At 46.6% G+C, this 16,658-nt stretch overlaps 1 long non-coding RNA gene across 1 annotated transcript; it reads left to right on the top strand.

Moving 5' to 3' along the window:
- Positions 1 to 1,349: 1,349 nt before the first annotated feature.
- Positions 1,350 to 13,353, top strand: LOC142925096 (uncharacterized). Its single transcript, XR_012942203.1, has 2 exons — positions 1,350 to 4,177; positions 4,302 to 13,353. It is a non-coding gene; the product is annotated as an uncharacterized LOC142925096 (long non-coding RNA).
- Positions 13,354 to 16,658: the final 3,305 nt, after the last annotated feature.

Genomic DNA, 16,658 nt, shown 5'->3' with positions numbered 1-16,658 from the left:
TCGTTTCTTTATGATTGCGCAAGCCGCTAGACCAGGAGGCGACTGCGGGAAGAATTCTCCTAGGACCCTCAAACAAAGCCATTCGGAAGTTGACGTTGGTAGGCACCCAGACTCTGGTTATCCAATGACCAGGAACCGTTCATTCAAGTCCTGAATGCAGGGTTGGACACGTCTGTCATTCAGGAGGGCACCGTGCTAGCCCACACATCACCCACGCTTCATGAGGGAAATACCGATAGCGGTAAGGGGGCCGTTTCAAATACGAAGCCGCAACAGGTTTCTGATGGATACATTTTGTTCCGAAAATTCTGATTTTTATGAGTCCCAGAGGTGGGAGTTGAGGGCGCTTTTGCGTGAATTCTCCAATGTATTTAGCAATGGCAAATTTAACATCAGCCGCACTACGCTTTTGAGTCACCACATCGATACGGGCGACGCCACTCCCATCCGGCAGAACCCCTATTGGCTGAGCCCAAGACAGCCTTTCATACATCACAAGTCTTATTTGAAATTAATCGGCTTCCGATGGGTCTTCATTCCACGCTGGCTATGTTCCAGCGATTGATAGAACTGGTTCTAGCTGGCCTGCAGTGGTTATCGTGCCTGATATGTCTCGATGATGTTATCGTTTTTAGCCGTACGTTTGAAGAACATCTGGAACGGTTACGTGCTGTCATTCTTAAAATGCGTGCGGCGAACCTCAAATTTAAGCCGAAGAAGTGTCATCTGCTCCAAAAAATTGACATCAGCCGCTCGGCAGTTGTATTGGTTATTGGCTGAACCTGGCCTTCATTATGCTTGCGGGTGTTGTTACACGGTGAGTGTGGGAGCTGCTGGTGCTGGAGGGGGTCCAAAGGTTCCGTGTGTTACTGCGTTTTGTTTTTTTCTCTCTCTCTTCCCTTTTCTCTCTTCCTTTTTTTGCCTATTGTTGTTATGTACTTCCATCCTCTTCCCCCATTAGTTACTGTATATTCTGTATATAGTGTATATGTTGTATAGATGGGTTGGGGTATTTGTTTGTTGCGGAACACTAAGGTGTTGTTCGTTTTGTTCTTTTGTTGAAGGGGGAGTTGACAGGCGGGACTGCTGAGTGCTACAAAGGGGGGGGGGGGGGGTTGATGTAGTGACATCGCGGGAAGTCACTGTGCAGTGCCGGCCCTAGAGAGGCACTGTGTGTGGTGTAACCACATCACGGATACCACAAAAGTGTGGGTCTAGTACTGGCCTTAGAGGGGCCTGGTGAGCGCTGATGGATAGCGCTAGATGGCACCATGCTTGGCGTGCAGTGCCAACCCTACAAGACAAGGTGTGGGAGTGCTGACCATAGAAATTAGGTTACTAGAGGGCATGGCACTCTGGTTGACCCGAGAGGACACGTGACCAGTTAAGTCTACAAAGGGGCCCAAGTGGTGGCTAGGTTTGGTCACGTGGTTAGCATCCAGATCCTTCCCGAGGATTTTGGAAGGTGGTCATGGCCAAGTGTAGAGCCAGCCACGCCGCAGAGAATATAATCTGGGTCCCCAGAGGGACCGGCGTTGTTGTTCATCCTTGAATAAACCTTTGTCTACGTTCTACGTTCTCCGTTCTCAGTTCAATGAGTCTCCAATACGTGGACCTGGACCCGAGCTGTGGTCCCGGTCCGTAGTAGCTCGGTACGTTGTAATTAGTGTAGTTAGCCTGGTGGTCACCACCATAGGTTGTTATTCTGTTAAGGGGTAGTTATCCCATGTGTTGGAGTTAAATACATGTGTTGCCTCCAAGTCTATGTCTGCGACTCAGTTGAACTCACTCCAAGTCTATTACATCAATAATACGTGACTAAGTTTGATAGTATTATGTATTTTTTTTTAATTGCGGCATTCTCAATTTACAATGTAGTTATCTTGTTAGCCTCACGTATAATTCAGATGAGCTTAGTTGTAATTTCTAAGTCTTTTTCGTATGTATTTAAGTACAGTGCACGTGTAGTGGGCTCACTTGAAAGACACACTGATTCAGGAGGCAACACATTTATTCTATGACCACAATGGGGTAACGACACAAACGCGTCAGGTCAGTCGGCACACTGCCTGACCCAAGTTGCTGAGCATGAAGACCGAAGAGAAGACGTAGCAAGGCGGGTTCTATTGCAGCAAACAGCCCTGATGCAGCCCCGGGACCCCCCTTTCATACCCCTCAGCGGGGCCCCGCTCTGCCCTCGGACACGATTTCATCCAGAACTTACTAGAAGGTTCTGGATCGCCTTCCACATGTCCCCTGCCTGGCTCTGCCCTCGGCCACGCCCCCTTCTGGAACTCACTAGAAGGTACTGGGTCCTACAACACGTGTCCCCTCTGTCACCTTTGGCCTACATGCCATCACGTGCCCCTGCGGCCAATCGGGCTGCTACATCCTCAACTGCCCCCTACTCTGCCAGCCCCAGAGACGTCTACCATGACATATACTCTGCTGGCAGAGGGCTACTATACCCACTATTCTTCTCTCTGTCGGTAGATGGCACTAGGTACCGTAGTGACCCATTATATGTCACTACACATGTAATGGACACCCACTGTGAACCAGTTAACTACACGGAACATTTATTCGGTTGGTTGGCATTATATATTATATTTTGTTCAGTCATCTTCGCGCAGAATATATACACGTGTGCAATATGAGTTTAATGTGTGAAATTATTCACGTCAATTATGTTGCCATATTTAGATAGGTGGAAGATTGAGGCATCATGCCACGATTGAGCCATTTAATGTCTGTACGCTCTTCGTTAATAAAATATAAGTGTATGCTTGCAGTTTAAATTCTTCATCATCATCATCGGACATGTTTAATCCACTGCTCGATGGATACTGATTTCATTACCAGCTAATGCTCACACACTTGTGTGGTGACGTGGAATGAGTCACTGGAGCGCGTGCCGCTGGGAGATTGGTAGACAATGGCATTAGGACTATCAGCCCGTTCTACCAGTTGCAGCTGTGGGCAAAGCATGAAGCCATCTGAAGGATCCAGAGGGGTGCAGGGCCGAGGGTGGAGCCTGGCCACGCTTTTCAGGATATAAGGCGAGCTCCAACTCACAGCCGGGGCAGCTGCGATCTGGAGTGGAATTCGTCGTGCTGTCGTAATTGTGATCGTCACCCTCTTCAGCTGTGGGTTTGGCAGCATGTTGGCTGTCCCGACCCGGTGTGTGGTTATCCCCTAAGGCTCTGAAGGTCGGAATAAAAGAGATAGAGTACCTCCTATTAGTGTCTGTGAACTAGAACACAACATTTGGTGTCAGGCGTGTTAACGAATTTTTTTTTATATTTTAGGGTTGTTATGAATGTTTTTTCTTCGAATCCTTGAGGGGGAAATAGACTATGCTGAAACACGTGAAGAGGAAGGCTCTCACCCGCATACCCTCGGGAAAGGAGGATTCCCGGGCAGGGCTGGCAACCGGGACCCCTTGTGGGGGGCCCCGGAGTGGTGATCCCGGCGGGGCAGCGAGCAAAGGGCGACGGCTCTGCGCCGCCGCCGGCTGAAGGGGGGCTGCGGGCAATCGGCAAGCGCATCGTGGGGCTGCTTTCCACAGTGTCGACCCTGGTGGGGCAGCTGGGCAGGGAACAGCCGAAGGAAGGGGCTGTGGCTCGGGGGTGGCGAGCGGGCGACTCCACCATCACTGCCGACCGAGGGCATGAATTGGGTCCCTTTAACCTGCCGCCGACAGCTCATCCGGGGGCACCTTCCCTAGCGCAGCGGCTGCCGCTTCTCAATTAATTTTCGGCTGCGGGGGGGTGCTTGGGCGGCCTTCCAGCGGCGGTTCTCCACCACTTGCGAGCTCGCAGGGTGGTCCGATGCGGAGGCGCTACTTATTCTTCCCACCGCACTGGATGACAGCCTTGGTGGCGTTTTTTTTACATTCCGGAGGTGGACAGAACGAAGCTGCGTCAAGCGTACTCCCAGTTGGCGGCAATTTTTGAACTGCCATCCAACGCGGCAGACATTCGTAATACATAGTTGGGGGGAGACAGAGACACCCCGCGCTTTCTGCAGCACACTGCTGTCGCTGGCCAAGGATGCGTACCCAAAGATGGAGCAGGCAGGACTGGATTCTCTGGTGCTTGAGAAAATGTTGACGCTGGCTCAGGAAATTAACGTTTGTTTGCCGGCCACAGAGGAGGATGACCTGTCCTCGATTCAGGTAGCCCATTGCATCCAGGCCCACTATAACCTGCGACGACGTGCTGGGGTGACGGCAGGGGCTGGTTTTCCGGGAGAAAAGGGCAACCAGGCTCTCTGAGAGTCTCCCTGGGTGTGCGCGTCAGGTGGTTGGAGCCTGCGGAGGACATTCGGAGTGGGACGACGATGGGACAAGCGGCGGGGGGGGGGGGGCCCATTACCTCTTTCAGTTGTGGCCTACCGGGACACATCTCCAGGGGCCGCCTCCGCTCCTCTGGGTCCAAAGGCAGGTTGCAATAGGTCACACACCCGGCCGACACAGCCACCTCATGCATCCCATTGCAGTCAGTGTCAGGTGCACACGCCATCGCCCCTCATAGGAATACGGGGTATGAAGGTGGTGCATGATGGTTGGCAATGGACCGCACTGGCACACTGTGTCATGGCAGCGGGATCATCCACAGTATGTGGATTTGTGCAGGCTGTTGAGGTGCGAATGCTCATAGATATGGGGGCATCCGCCACCATGGGTGCAGAGTTTATTTTTAGGACTCTGCCATAGATGTGGGTTGCCTGGGTCTGGTAGATAATCTGTTGCCGCTAATGGTGGGAGTTTAGGCATTGTGGGCTAAATCAAGGCATCTATACGGACTGGCGATATTTAAAGGACGGGCCTGGTGTTGGTTTCAAGTTCGTTAGCGGTGCCTTGTTTATTGTGGAAGGATTTTTGGAAGAGGATGCCCCTCTGGATTTTAATTGACCAGGGTTGTGTGGAGTTACCGTCGGGGCATCGGTTGAGATTTTTGGAGTCCCCTACTGGATGGTGTATCGCTAACACTGTGGTTCAGGCCATGGTGTGTGAAACTGTTAGGGTTCCCCTGGATGCACAGATGCTCATACCCTTGAGCTGCGGTAACGGCTCGACCAGAAAATCGCTGGGAGTGAGGTGCTTCTAACCCCTTCAAATAGAGCAGTTCGTGGGCAATTTTTTATAGGGCATCAGACCTAGTGTGGGGAGCGGTGGCGCAGCGGTTAACACACTAATGAACATGGCGACCAGGGTTCGATTGTCCAACACCAGTGACAATTATCTGAGCCGGTCCTGGGCCTCCCCTAGATTAACTCAACCTCGAATGAGTATCAATTACAATGTGTAAACAACGCCACTGGGGAGATAAAGGCGGCCAAGCATGGTGCTGGCCACACACCCCATTGTGTATCGTACCAGCCTTCATAGGTGCTGGCTACAGTAGGCTGTTGGCAATATATTGTATTTTAATTAACTATTTGGCACGTTGTTTACGTGACATACCTTACTGGCTGTCGGGTGGTGGAGGGTTGCGACGCATCTATACTTATGGGATCTAATCCTAAAACCTGTATTAACATTTTAAGCTGTGTTCAACCACCACACTACAGGTCTCAACAACACTCACTCACTGGTTCGCTCAATCACGATTATATTATTGCGTATGGAGGCAATAAAAGGTGTCAATTGAATACAGTGTACCAAAAAAAGTTTAACAGTTGTATTGCTATATTCTTGGTTCTTTCGGTAAAGTCACGTGGTTTTCACACCTGATGATTGTTGTGTTGCAGTCGAAACGTCGTGAATTTTATTGTTCTGTTAACGCCGACAATGGTATCTGCAGCGAAACGTCGAATATGAGATTGGAAAATTTGCTCTCAACATTTCGGCTATTGCTGAAGTGCCAAATCAATTGGCATGTTTTCCCAAGTGACGACTTGAAGTGATTGGCTCTGTCGGTTGGTGGAGGGTTATACTGAACATTGGCCTCTTACCTACCAAGAGTATAATGACATTTATTTTCGGCACTTCTTGACTCGAGTGCTCACTCACCACGTCATGGAGGCCGTGATGGCGTGGAGAAGGCCGTGGTAGCGGAAAGGATGCCGTGATAAACTCGCTCCTCTTACACCGACTCACTCGCACATCAATGACTCGCGCAACCACAGACCCATTCACTCATCATACACTCGCTCACACTACCACTGACTCGCACACATCATACACTGGGAGTGTCATGCTGCCAGCTATGGCTGCAACTTTGGTCGGACATGTTATAGTATCGTAATACTATTGCATGTTCACCAGCTCACTCCTTGTTTAAAAAATGTTGCTGTGAAGGTCTGGCTCTCAGATTAACTCTCCCAAATAACATATATTGGTAGTGTCCTGATATAGACCGCCTAGTGGGAACGATGTTGAAGCTGCATCTGCAGAGCTTTTTGGAGGCCTCCCTAAAGGTGAAATAGTTTTAGTGGGTGATCTAAATTGGAATTTGCTAAACCCGCTGGCCGTGGCCACAAATTTTGCAGATGAATTTAACCTGTTTAAATTAATAAATGTCCCCACAAGACCCAACCTAAAAAATCTGGTACAGTCATCTCTGCTTGACGTCCTATTGACAAATGCCCCTCACAATTTCACACTGACTGGTGTTCTGGGTAAAAACCTTAGTGATCGCTCCATTTTTGGGGTGAGATCATCAGCCAGACCCGAAGCACTCGGACACTTCAGCACTCGGGCATTTACTAATGATGTGCTTCACTCGGATATTGACAAGGTCTGTGATATCCCCAACCTAACTACGGCTTGGGAGACCTTCAGGTACACGTTTCTCCAAATTCTTAACAAACATGCTTCGTTGGTTAGATTTAAAACTAAAGGCAACCACCCACCATGGTTTGATCCTTTGATTACAAAGCTCGTGAAAACTAGGGACAAGGCTTGGACATGTGCTCAGAAAAGTACTTTGGTCAATGACTGGCTAGAATACAGGATTTTAAGGAATAGATGCGTCGAAAAAATGCCTTTTTCCTCCTGGAATCACATGGAAATGCCAGGATTTTCTGGAAAACAATCAAATGTATCGAAAAGGCATCCAATACAGATAATCTGCCCGTTGAGCTTAACGGAAATGGGGAATATTTTTCAGATCCCAAAAAAATAGTTGACAATTTTTTAACCTTCATTTTTCTGAAGCTGGTAATATTTTTGATAATGTATTGGGAGTCACCCCTGCTCATGCAAATTCATACACCCCTGTCCAAATATTAAACGACTTTAGTTTCCAGCAAATCCACGAAAGTATTGTTCTGAAACAACTGTCCTACCTCAAAGGGTCTTCCTCTACCGGAGCAGATAGTATTCCCATCTTTGCTCTACTAACTGTTGGTCACCTAATATACAAACCTATAGCCCATATTTTCAACCTGTCCATCATATAAGCATCAGTTGCTCTAGAATGGAAACATTCCTATGTCCGTCCACTTCACAAAGAGGGCCCTAAAGGTGATCCAAATAACTACCGACCTATCTCAATTTTGTCCCCGTTCATGAAAATTTTTGAAAAATTATTGAACTACCAAATTATCAGTTTCCTGTCCACCAACAATCTACTACATCTAAAACAATCTGGGTTCTGAAAAAAATACAGCACCACATCTGCTCCATTAGACTCTCTGAATCACATTTACAGTAGCCTTGATACTAAGCAGTAATGTGCCTGTCTTTTTCTTGACCTGTCCAAAGCTTTTGATACAGTAGACCACAACACCCTGCTAAGTAAACTAAGTTGCCTCTGTTTTTCCGAAAACGCAGTAAAATGGGTACAAATTACCTCTTCTCTTACCCAAACTGTATTCACAGATGGTTGGAGGTCAATCGGCGTTAAGATAACAAAAGGGGTTCCACAGGGTTCCATCCTTGGCCCCCTTTTGTTCTCTCTTTATGTCAATGACTTGGGCACTACCTGGATCATTCCAGGGTAAATCTTTTTGCAAATTACACGATACTAATTACTGCTGGCCGCTCTCCGGATGACTTTATTGCTAAGCTACAGGGTGATTTCAACAAACTACAACATCAGCTAGTTGCTCTTAAACTAGTCCTGAATACTTCCAAAACCAAGGTGCTATGCTTCTCACCTTGACTAAAGCTGGAAGTTATTTTTCCCCAATTACAGTCCTTAAATAATTATCAAATAGAGCAAGTCAAAATCTATAAGTATCTTGGTCATCCTGGATTCAAAACTGAATTTTGAAGATCGCATTGATTATATTGGTAAAAAGACGAAAATATGAATTGGTTTTCTGTATCGACACAAGCCCTGCTTCTCCCCCAATGTTCCGTTTTGGCATTGATAAAAGCTACCATACTGCATCTACTTGATTACTGTGACATCGTGTAAAAATCAGCCCCAAGTACTGAAGCTTGATTCCATCTATCACTCGGCCTTAAGATTTACATTGCACTGCCCATATAGGACTCACCACTGATCTCTCTACATTGGGTCAAACTTAACATCTCTTAATGTTCGACGGCTTGTGCAACAGATCTTATTTATTCACGATGTACTTACAAAAAATTCCGCAGACTACCTACTGGATCTCGTCTCTGTTTCAAAGAACAAATTTGACCTCAGGTCTTCGCTCATTTACCAGCTTCACATTCCCTATTGCCGTACAAAAACTGGAGGAAGGGTCTTTGCTATTGATGCCCCCAGGTTCTGGAATGCTATTGCCAATAAACTGCAACTTGAATCGCTACCAATGAGATCTTCTCTCAACACTGCTCTAGAGGAGTTGTACACCCCTAGCTGCTACTGCTATTCATTAGCGTAAAATAAAATGTTTCGCTCCAGATGACTACTGCAAAGTATTATCTGTATTTTGATTTAGCGTGCTGATCTTAAAGGTGCATTGAAAAAATAGATACTCCGACTGATGCTTCTGTTGTGGAGTAACTCATTCAGCCAGCTGTGGCTCTAGGGTTTGGTGTTTCAAGTTATTCATGTAGTTTATTGTTAAAAATTCGGTCAGTCCCTATGATCACTGTTACATTGCAATTATGGCTTCATTTTGGTTATTTCGAAAACGTTTTTTGGTTTGGACATGTTTGTAGTACGGAGTTAGAATGGTGGCCTTAATCTAAGTTTTCTTGTTGTTGTTTGACTTGCATCCCACTGGGATTTTTGCACACAGCGTTGGTGTACGGTGCTTTTTCAAGAATATTTTGCTGTTTTTTCCTGGATTTTCTGTTTGCACAGTCACTTTAAGATGTTTTCTTGTTCGTTTTTTCTTGTTTTTTGTTTGTTGCGGTTGCTCCCGATTTCAAGAGCCAAATGGCTCACAGGGCTATACCAAATAAATAAATAAACTGAAATGTATATCGTTAATACTGGTAGGAACCTCCTGGTGACACCAGCCCACAGGGGATAATTGTGACCGTCCGTCGTGCATACAAAAATGGGAGGGGCTGGGTGGGGAGGGGCTGGTCACCCCGCGGTGCCCTTATAAAACTCAACGTTTAACCTACTCACGCCGACTTGTGCCTGCCCTCATAGTCGGGCATATTTGCGGAATACACCACGCCGCCGTTGACCCTGGTCATTGACCGAGCAACCCAACGTTCCTATCAGCTCCCTCCGCTGCAATGTGTTTTGTTAAATTTGAATCACAGTTCCTATGATTACTGTTCTTACATTGTTCTTATAGCTTTATTTTGATTTCGAAAACATGGTTTAAGCCATGTTTCTTGTGGAAGTGCGGAGTTGGCCTGATAACTTAAATCTAAATTGTCTTATGGTTGTTATTCTTTGACTTGCATTACACTGATATTTTTGCACACAGCGTTGTAATACCGTTTTCTTTTCTGGAAGAGTTGCTGCTTTATCCAGGATGTTTCTGTTGCATGTCGTCGCTTTAAGATGTTCTCTGTTCATATTGTTTGTGCTTGCACCCGACTCAAGAGCCGCATGGCTCACAGGGATATACCAATAATAATTGAAACTTGAAACGAGCCCTGTGCTCATACGACTGGAATCATGACCCCGTTGTTCCCCACTGTCACGCCCGCACGTCCGCGTGTCTGCCCTGGGCCACATTCGCGCCTCTGACTCGACCATCATTGCTAGCGTCACGCTCACCAACAGCGACACTCACTGATGTTCCTCCATTTACGAAAGCGATGCTTTCTTTATAAAACGCGCGAAAAACTAAATATCAAATTAATTTCCCATTAATTTAATGCAAAAAAAATCGGGATGCGTTTCGGACATATCAACTCCACTCCTTATCTAAAAATATACACCTATCACTTTTCACAATGCAAAAGTACCCGTAAGGATTTTTTTTTACCTTTGCAGGGTATTCACCAAAAGATTTGCATGTTGAATTGACTGGAGGTGATGTGGAGGCTTTGCTGCTGCCCTGCAGGGACACCGTGACACTGTAGTGGACGGATGATGCAGCCTCCACGGTGCTTCTCGTTTGATCTGGCGCGTGCCGTATGGAATTTCGTTCACGCGAAAATTCGATTTTGTTCATCTAAAGGTGTCCATAATTTGTCAATTGCATGAACGTGACATTTTGTAAAATCGAACGTTCGTAAATAGATACATGAAGCAGGCCACTGTTGTATATGCCCCCCTTTCCATCTTAATATTAACAAGTAATTTTTCGATACATATAGATACATATTTCTATTGTTATTATTTTAATAATGAATAAAAACGCCAAACCAGGCCTCGGCATGGCATGTGGAGGTCATATTTACCTTGACCCACTAACACGATTTTGACGTTCAGAGCCCTCCCAGGGTCAGAGGGAGCAGATAGAGAGCAGAGCCCAGCGGATTGCAAGGGGCTGACATAAACACAATGCCAGGGTCACTGGGAGGTTGCGTTAGCCTAGATCTAGTTAAGTCAAAAAAGCTAATTGGTTCTGCATTACTATTAAAGTAACTTAAAGTCGGAATTTAACGACAGGGTAGGCTAAAGTTATTTATCTTCACACCCACTTCAATTGAACCCTGCCACAAGCTATGTCAATGTAACCATCACCCGTCTATTAATTTAATATGAAATGTATTTACATTTTAATAATTTCTATACGACTTGACCCGAAGCCTATAACAATCAGGTTTTCCTAAGTCAACATGAATGCTCTAATCCACCCATACGCAAATAATAAGCAGGGTTAAAGCAAGAGTAGAGAGGAAAATAAATTCAAGCGCACAGCAAAACTGCAACGTAAGCAAAGGGCGATGTTAAACCCAAGGTCGGAGAGAAAGGGAGATCCCGGCCGTCTTTGTATCCCCGCAGCGCGGGGTAGGAGTGTGTATACGCTTGAGGAAACACGAGTCAAACACCACAACGGGAAGCTGACCCAGACCTTGGATTAATACAGAATCATAACTTTGGAACGCTGATTAAATGAAATGTTAACTGAACTTTTTAACCATTTCTTTGTGCGTCGGTGAAAGTCGGATGGAATATCGCCCCTCCCTCCAGGTTGTGCACCCAGACAGAGGCGCCTTCGAGACAATTTATAACATTTGATTGTTTTACTTGTGGGTTTTATGGTAGGAGTATGACAACGGAATATACCGTGGGTGATGCACACAATGACACACGTACAGACACACACGGACGCAGATACATACGGACAAATCCTGACACAGCAAAAATCGAAAGAAACCCCGCCTTGTGGGCAGGATCCGAGTGAAGGGATTTTTGTGCATAAAAAGAGGATCCTGAGCATTGAAACCTCAGTTCGACCGGAGGGGGTCGGCTCACCAGAGTTCGACCGGGGGGGGTCGACTCTCGGGAGACAGTTCGACTCGGAGGAGCAACTCGGAAGAGTTCGACCAGGGGGCTCGGAACTCGGGGAGTTCGACTCGGAGGAGGTCGGAACGCGAGAGAGTTCGACCAGTGAGTCGGCTCAGGAGCAGTTCAAATCGGGAACGAGAGGAACAGGTCGCCAGCCGGCGAGCTGCAGAACAGGGGGCGGCGAACAGAGGCCAAAGTGGCCCCGTCGCTACCCACTGACGTTGGCAAGACTCGCAAGGTAGTGAGGCGCCACCGAGTGTGATTTTAAAAGAGCTGAAAAAAAGAGTATTGTTGAAAGTTTATTCTACATTGAGTCCAGCTGCACAGCGACCGACGCACCAAGCAAGAGCTTCTGCAAACCAGTGCAAGAGCACGTGCGACTTGAGTCATCCAGCAGTGGAGAAAAACCTGCTTTCAGTAAACCAGCAACGAGCACGTTCGAGTTCTCCACCCAGAGAGAGGGAGCGTGCCGATGCAGCTCATCCAGCAGCGGAGAGAAACTGCTGTCAGCGAACCAGCACGAGCGTCATCGCGCAGCTCATCCAGCAGTGGAGAGAAGTGGCCACTGAGCAGCACTGAGAGCGATCAAGCAACTCTCCCCCGTGGACAGAGGCTGGCTGCTGTGTGGAGGAGGGAACGCCGATACGTATGATGCACAACCCCCACTCACCCTGACAGCTCTAAAGGGAGCGAGTATCCCTTTCATACAAGGGACCCGTCGACGTATGTTAACGCGAGAAGACCAACCACACTCACATTACCCTATAAAGAGAACTCCACGATACGGTGATGCGCTATGCCCCACTACACGACCAATCTGACGTTCGCTGGACCTAAAGACAACTCCAAACAATGACTACTCCACACAATTCATGACACACAAACACTCAAGTCCGTGAACCATCTGGCCGTGGAAGCATCGATCGTGTGATAACAGTCCGTCGTTTATAAGTATATTCGTAATTTTCCTCTTTAATATTTTGTTTTGGACTGTACTTCTAATCGCATAAGTTACCAACCGATCCATTAATACGAATTAACCCTTGGCACCTTCGCCACGGAGCTACGCTCCCGGGGAGGAATCGTGCTAAACCGATTTTTTGATCATACAATCTTATTCACGAATTAATTAATCTCCCGTGAGATAACACGTTCCGCCGAATACCCTCACACTAAGCCATTTCGGTAATCTTAGTCTGTCCGGTGGATCTGTTGTTACATTTATGCCTTTGGAAATAATAACTGTTTGATTGTCTTTTTAGATGAATACCGTTGCATGTTAATCAATCGCCTGTGATAACATGCTGACCATTTCAAGCATAATGATCGTTCATATTATAATGTATAAACTTTTGTGTAGCATAGCATTGGCATGTTCTGACTCTCTCTCTCACTAACAGCAATCGCTTTATGCAGGGTGCATGTGTTATCAAAGTGAAATCGTACAGTCGTTGATGATACTGTATTGATACCGTGTGGATACCGTGTTGAAGTTCCGAGATTGAGAGTTCACATACATATTATAGTTAAGGTTTAATTAGAAAATAAATTGATTAATACAGAAGTGGTCGTGTGATTCTTTCCGGAAATTTTTGCATAAGATCTGTATCCTGCGATGAGATATGAACTCGGGAACCTAAACTATAAACACACCAATCCACACTCATTAAACTTTAAAGCGAATGATATGAACTTGGGACCTAAAATATGAACACTCGGAGAGTGTTAAAGCGAGAATCCTTACATTATGCTGATCAATAATACAAAGTTAGACAACGAGGCCGAATTGACACTAGCGTAACTGCACACGATTGATTGCGTTATCTTGATTGATAACCCCACCTCGTCAACGAGGCGGGGCCTGATTATCATAAAGGCAATCATTAACACAACCACACCCACTCGTATAAATTAATACGATTACCTCTCTAATTCGCATAGTTATACGCATAATTACACCAATTAACATAGTTTTGGATTCATTATGCAAATTTCGAATTTCATTTAATTTTCATTACTTTTCATCAATTTTCACACATCCACATGTACAACACCCACTCACTCAAGACTCCACTCACCCCCACCCACTCACCTATTCACTCCCCCACTCACAAACCCACCCATCCACCCACTCTCTAACTCACACACTCACCCGTCCGCTCACCCAGCTACTTACCTACTCACCCACCTACCCAACCACCCATGACTCAATCACACACCTACCCACTCAATAAACTAAAACTGAACTATTTTTCATCGTACTAGCTAAGGTCCACAGAGATATATAGATCTTTTTCAAAAGCGACCTTGTTACAAATGACAGGAAAACAAAGTGGTTTATCACATATACAGTGAGGGAAAAAAGTATTTGATCCCCTGCTGATTTTGTACGTTTGCCCACTGACAAAAAAAGATCAGTCTATAATTTAATGGTAGGTTTACTTGAACAGTGAGAGACAGAATAACAACAATGGTGGCATGGTGAGTGGGTTCGTGTGTGAATGGCTCGGTGGTTGAGTTTGTGGGTGGTTGAGTAAGTGGCTGGTTGAGTTAGTGAGTGATTAAGTTAGTGGGTAGGTGTTTGAGTGGGTGAGAGAGTCCAAGAGTGTAGCGCCATGGGACAAGATACTATCTCGCCTGGTATCCAGGAGCTTCTAGGTTCAATCCCTACCTTGTTGCGTATCTATTTCCCTAAACATTTAGAAACATGCATTTAGAGGAGTTGGCTGCTATAAATGTATCCGTGATACGCCACATTGTTGAGCTATCATTTGTGGTGACGCTTGTTTTGAAAACGAGATATATAGCTCAGTGTGCCTTACCTGGTAAAATAAACATAATTTAGATTTAGTTTAGTGTGTAGGTGAGTGGGAGGTGGGTGAGTGAGTGCATAAGTGGATAGGTGAGTGAGTCGGTGTGTGAGTGAAATAGTGGGTTAGAGATATAGTATTGGTTGGCTTGCTGAGTGGGTGAGTGGCTCGGTGGTTGAGTTAGTGGGTGGTCGAGTTAGTGGGTGGTTGAGTTAGTGGGTGGTTGAGGTAGTGGGTGGCTGAGTTAGTGGGTGGTTTAATTAATAGGTGATTTAGTTTGTGAGTGGTTGAATTATTGGGTGGTTGACTGATGGGTGAGTGGGTGAATTAATTCCGTGGTAATGGGTGAGTAGATGAGTGGGTGGGTGGTTGGGTGAGTGGGTGGGTTAGAAATTGAGTGGGTTGCATGGTAAGTGGATGTATAAGTGGGTGGGTAAGTAGGTGAGTGGCTGAGGGAGTGGGCAGCTGGTTGGGTGAGTGAGTGGGTTAGAAATTGAGAAGGTGGGTTAGAAATTGAGTGGGTGGCAGGGTCAGTTAATGTGTAAGTACTGGGTGAGAAGGTGAGCGGCTCATTGAGTAAGTGAGTGGATGGGTGAGTAGGTGAGTGGATGGATGAGGGAGTGAGTGGGTGGGTGGGTGAAGCAGGGCCCATATATCTACTGAGAATTTCATCATCGCCTGCGGCTGGGGTTGGCATCGTCCCCGACTCCTCCTGATGTCGAGGGTAAATGGGCGAGGTTTAGGACTGTGACTCATGCAGCTGCAATGGCTGCTTTGGGTACGCGGTCCAGACCTCCCCAGAGACCCGGGCTGACAGAGGAGGTGTTCAGGATATTTGAGAAAAAGCGACAGGCCCACTGTCATCGGCTACAGAATCCCACGTCAGAGAATGAGGAGGCTTACCGCAACCTTCGCTCGGAGGTTCGGAGAGCCGTGAGGCGCTGCAAGGATGGATGGTGGTCGCGGGTTGCTGAGGAAATGGAGTCTGCCTCAGTGGCCCACGATCACAAATCTCTATTTAACTCCATCAAAAAAGTTACCTGCAGTGCCACACCTATTACCATCATTAGGGGAAAAAAACGGTGATCCAATCTCCGACCCCCCGGTGAAACAGGTTTGCAGATTTGCTGAGCATTTCTGTAAGGTCCTGGGGGAGGGAAAATCCCTCAGCCAGGAAAACATCGTGGCACATTGAACCCTGTGGGAGGCTCACTGATTAACACTGAACCCTATGGGAGTCTCACTGATTAACACTGAACCCTATGCGAGTCTCACTGATTAACACTGAAACCTGTCGGAGTTTCAGTGATTAACACTGAACCCTATGGGAGTCTCAGTGATTAACACTGAACCCTATGGGAGTCTCAATGATTAACACTGAACCCTATGGGAGTCTCATTGATTAACACTGAACCCTACGGGAGTCTCAGTGATTAACACTGAACCCTGTGGGAGTCCCAATCAATAACACTGAACCCTGTGGGAGTCTCACTGATTAACACTGAACCCTGTGGGAGTCTCACTGATTAACAGTGAACCGTGTGGGAGTCTCACTGATTAACACTGAACCCTGTGGGAGTCCCACTGAATAACACTGAACCCTGTGGGAGTCTCATTGATTAACACTGAACCTTATGGGATGCTCACTAATTAACAATGAACCCTGTGGGAGTCTCACTGATTAACACTGAACCCTGTGGGAGTCTCACTGATTAACAGTGAACCGTGTGGGAGTCTCACTGATTAACAGTGAACCGTGTGGGAGTCTCACTGATTAACACTGAACCCTGTGGGAGTCCCACTGAATAACACTGAACCCTGTGGGAGTCTCATTGATTAACACTGAACCTTATGGGATGCTCACTAATTAACAATGAACCCTGTGGGAGTCTCACTGATTAACACTGAACCCTGTGGGAGTCTCACTGATTAACAGTGAACCGTGTGGGAGTCTCACTGATTAACACTGAACCCTGTGGGAGTCTCACTGATTAACACTGAACCCTGTGGGAGTCCCACTGAATAACACTGAACCCTGTGGGAGTCTCATTGATAAACA

Source organism: Petromyzon marinus, chromosome 18 (assembly GCF_048934315.1).
Source record: "Petromyzon marinus isolate PM22_M1 ecotype Great Lakes invasive population chromosome 18, UKy_Petmar_22M1.pri1.0, whole genome shotgun sequence".
In the NCBI taxonomy this organism is placed as follows: domain Eukaryota; kingdom Metazoa; phylum Chordata; class Hyperoartia; order Petromyzontiformes; family Petromyzontidae; genus Petromyzon; species Petromyzon marinus.
Note: the sequence above shows the minus strand (reverse complement) of the source record. Positions and strands in the feature narration are given on the sequence as shown.